Here is a 5,158-nt window from a genome sequence, read left to right on the forward strand (position 1 = left end):
ACGGCTATTACACATATTACATCCACTGGGCATCAAAGTTCGCCACCAGTGCAAATATAGGGCACAAAGCAGCATATAAACGCCGCAGCAAAACAAGTCCAGAACTGAAACCACTTCAGAAGAGTTCAAGAAACAATATCCTGTGTACCCATAATGCTGGCAAGATGCTTAGCAAGCTTATTAACTTTCTCCTGTTTGGCGCTTAAATCCTCCAGCGCTTGCTGTTGCACAAGAAAGTACGCATCTGAATTCTGCAGGGACTTCCTCAGTCCTTCGGCTTCTTGCGCAGCACAGCTGACTGATGCCTTTTAGCTTGTAGCTGAGACTGAAGAAGTCGAAGTGATTCAGGCAGCGAGTTCGAAGAGCTTGTGCCAGCGGTACTGGCCAGTAACTCGAACACTACATCAACACATGACTGTGGGGTTTTCTCACTGTCTACAAGATCGTTTTTATCACCTTTCTTGGAGACCAACAGGGTTGTCTCACTATCTTGAACCTTATCTGCATTACTTTCTCTACCATTGCATAGTGGGGTGCTCTTCTCCAATATTCTGTTTGCATACTACAAGAGAAACAAGGAGACACATCACAGGTTTAGCTTGTAGTATATGAAACTCATTTTGGTAAACCGGTTCAGTAGTAAGGTGGACAGGATAACAGCATGAAACAAACATATATCTATGTACTATGGTCACTGTATTGTCCATAGCATTCTAGTTTATGTTCCCTAATCAAGATAGAGACACAGTTCAACTCATATATTTTTAAGACACAGCAGCATAGACAGAATATAAGTTTGAGAAACTACACATCATTGGCAGCACTTGTAATGTGCATCACATGAGAACATAACTATTTATACAACTTAAACTGAAATCAACATAGAGCAAGAAGTTAGAATAGCAATCCAGTTAAAGAAATAGGTTTAAAACATACCTGTTGCGCCATTGGAGTTCCATTTGGATCCTTCAAATTCGAAAGTACTTGGTATGAGTAAATACAGTGATGCAACAACAAAGGAGTGTGGACCATAGCTACGGAATCTGACCTGAGAACAGTTGCTCTTCTGCTTTAAACGTGGAGTTTGGGTTACCTGTGGTGGTCTTCGTGCTTTGGGCACTGCAGTAGCTTTACAAACTGCTCGTGTGGGGGTACTCTGTGGTGGAGATGGTGCTTTGTCAACTATAAGTGGGTTACTATCCGCTGGGGTTGCGGTTAGATGGGTTGTAGCTAGTTCTCTGCCCAACGGTGTAAGTGTGCAATCTGGAAGAGTCTCGATTATGTGTGGTGGGGCTAGTTTGTGGGCCAGTACAACCATGGTTCTATCTGCATCGACGGGTAGCACTTTCTTTTGTGAAGAACGGGTTTTTGCTCCCTTAGATACTGCCATCACCCCCTCCAATTCAAATGGCTGATAAACAAGAAAAGAAATTGAACGTACAAACATTATACGATAGACAGATGTGGTAATTCACATATATGTTGTCTAACCAAACAGGACAGCATGACACAATTTCACATATATGATGCCTAACTAAACAGGATGGCATGACACAGTTTCAGATATATGATGGATAACTTAACAGGATATAATGGCATAATTCAACATATGATGAGTACCTAAACAGGATGACATGACAAAACTATATGATGTCTTTCTAAAATAGGTTGGGATGAAATAATTCACATACATGTTGTCTAAGTATATAGGATGGCACGATATAATTGACATAATTGATTCATATACTAAGCAGTTGGCACTCGCATGTATGATCTCTAAACTAAGGAGATAGAATTCAATATTGTGCATATGATGTCTAAACTAAGCAATGGAAGACACCATATGCATCATATGAGAAATATAAACATTGCAACTTAGAGCATACACCTCAGGTGGGATATAGGACTGGCCATCTGTCTCTGAATCCTCCTCTGAGGAGCTCCCTGTAACCATCGAGATATATGCTTCAACAGGTACCATTGCCTGCTCTGAAGACCTTGTTTTCACTCCAGATTTTTCCATAACCGGCTCAAATGGCTGATACACATGAAGAGTAGTTCAATATACACAGATTGTCGACAAATGGAATACGTAATGGAAAAAAAGATGGCATGAGATAATTCACATATATGATGCCTGGCTCCATGGCGGTGCATAATTCACATATATGATAACTGGCTGAAAAACATGGCATTGCATAATTCACATATCTGATATAGAAAGCAAACAGGAGACATTCACACAAAGCATGTCTAATCTAAGCAGATGGCATGGCAATGCAAGACACCATATGCATGACATGAGCAATATAACCCAGCCAAGTTAGAGCATGCACCTCGGAGGGGGGGAATACGACTGGTCATCTCTCTCTGAATCCTCCTCTGAGGAGCTATCTGTAACTAGCAAGAAATCTGCATCGGCAGGTAGCACTGACTGCTCAGAAGACCTTGTTTTCACTCCAGATTTTCCCATGACCGACTCAAATGGCTGATGCACAGGAAGAGTAGATGAATGTATAAACATTGTTGACAAATGGAATACATTATGGAAAAAAATATGGCACAATACAATTCACATATACGATGACTAGCTAAACAGGATGGCATTGCATGATTCACGTATATGATGCCTGGCTAAAGAAGATGGCATTGCATAATTCCCATATACTCCCTCCGTTCCTAAATATTTGTCTTTTAGAGATTTGAAATGGACTACCACATACGGATGTATATAGACATATTTTAGAGTGTAGATTCACTCATTTTGTTCCGTATGTAGTCACTTATTGAAATCTCTAAAAAGACAAATATTTAGGAATGGTGGGAGTATGATATAGAAACCAAACAGGTGGCATTCACACAAGCAAATCTAAACTAAGCTGATGACATATAAGATGTATAATGTAAGCAATGCAAGGCGCCATATGCATGATATGACCAACATCAGCATGCCAGGTTAGAGCAAACACCTCAGGTGGTAAACAGGCATGGTCGGCTCCTTCTAAATCTCCATCTGAACAGTTATCTTCCTCTGGAATACAATCTGGAAATGCAGGAGGGGGGGCCACTTCGCCCACCATGGAGCGGCGTCTGCATGACATTATATTCGCACGCAACGGTCTTCTCTTTTTCTCTACATGTTCAGTACGATTGTGTACAATATCTGACATGCATAATAAAAAAATAGTTAGATTTTGTAAGGCCTAAGGGGTGCATGCAAAAATCAAGACTGATGGTAGCAAACGAGTGGATGGATCCAAAACTAGTGATAGCAGGTAGATTATAGCTTCAGTTTAAAAAGATAGACAATGGATCATCTATTGTTTGTTGCCCACCCAACATGAACCACATAGAAGACCCTAGATGAACCAGATAGTAGACATATACTATTCGTTGCTGGCTCGATATGAGACCCATGGGCAATTCAAAACTCAAGATTGAACGATAAAGTAGCAGGTAATAATAACCGATGTATAACGTAAGCAAACACGAAAGACTACGACCTCTCTTCCAGAACTCCGTAGTCCTCAGGTTCATCTGCTCAGTCGATGATGGTAATGCAGTTGGCGTGGCTACCGGCAACGGGGAAGATGATCTGAGGCGGTGAAAGGAAGTCTGCAGGGGGGATCTCTGCTGCAGTGAACGCTTCTGTCGATGGTGCACCTCAGGTGGGGTGGATGACGGCACGGCAGGAGCAGGACATAACACACAGAGTTTTCTTTGACGCCTATCTGAAAATGAAGTAAATCTGTAAGGGCTCCTTAGAATTGGAGGATTCTATAAACGCAGGGACAGGAAAAACACAGGAATAGGATAGGAATGCACGTGCAAAACAGAGCATTTGGAAACATAGGATTTCAATCAACCTGGGTGTTTGGCTCACATGAATTGGAAGAACAGAGGAATGGAGAAACAAACTGATGCGACGAGTGTACAATCTCTTTGGCATAGCCTTGTGGACCTTAGCATCATTGGGTTGGACGTGGAGGATGGTGATGACGCTAGTGTGACTGTCGGAGGCGGGGACAAAGATCCGAGGCCTCTGGAAACGGCGCCGACGGTACTGCTCTGCTGTGATGGACGGTTCCGTCGTTGGAGCAGCTCCGCTAAGGTGTACGGCGACGAGGCTGAAGCATGACAAGACAGACAACGTTAATCTGAAGTGGGACCCTAATATCATCTGCAATAGATGATGTAAAATGCATCACCAAAAAGTGCTAGATGTAAAATGCATCAGCCGCGCCACGGCCGCTCCGACAGATGCTGTAAGTACTGTTCACTCTGAACTTAACTGAAGAAAATGAACTTCACAGTTGAAACTGAATTTTACTGTCGAAACTGATTGAACTAGTAACAGAGCATTGCAATAGATGTTTAGGGCGTTCGAGCACTAGTAGCAGAGAAGCAGTGATCTAAATCAGCAGACGCTCGAGCAGGGAACGCACTAGCAGAGAGCAAGTCATGCGGTAGCACCGCGAGCGAGTGCTAAAGCAACAACTCCTGTAGCTGCCGGAGGTCGTGCAGCAGCAGCAGCAGCAGCGCAAGCGAGAGCAAGAGAAGAGTAGCAGCACGAACGAAAGCAGGAGCAGTGCAACATCGCGACCGACAGCAAGAACAGAGCCGCAGCGCGAGTGAGAGCTGGAGGAGCTCAGCTAGTGCCATTGTGGAAGTCGCCGCCCAGGAAGCAATGACATGGGGGAGAGACGCTGTGGATGATGTGGCCGGCGACGGCACCGTCGATGGAGACACGCCATGTCTGCTCGGTATCGAGCACCGGCAGCCCCGTGAGATCGAATAAAAGATAAAATGCAGCGGTGAGTGCAGAACCTCCTTGGTGGCGCCGAGTTGGCCTCGGCTTCATCGGAGGAATTGGTGAGGGTGCTGCGGTTCCGGTGGGGCAGGTCAAGACGGCGCTGTGGGGATTGAGGTGGCGCGATAGACGAGGCGAACATCGGGGAAGCTCCTTGGAGGTGGAGGACGGGGCGGCTGATCCGGCGGGACGACGAGATCGACAACGGATCCTCATCCGGTGCGGTGGATGAGGGACGGCGAGCTGTTGCGGTGGACGACGTAGTCGGGGAAGAGTCTCCGGCTAGGCGGCGGTCGGGAGGCCGATGGAGGAGCGTGGGGTTTCGCGGGTTTGGCGGCCTCGGTGTAC

This window comes from Triticum aestivum, chromosome 2D, assembly GCF_018294505.1.
Source record: "Triticum aestivum cultivar Chinese Spring chromosome 2D, IWGSC CS RefSeq v2.1, whole genome shotgun sequence".
In the NCBI taxonomy this organism is placed as follows: domain Eukaryota; kingdom Viridiplantae; phylum Streptophyta; class Magnoliopsida; order Poales; family Poaceae; genus Triticum; species Triticum aestivum.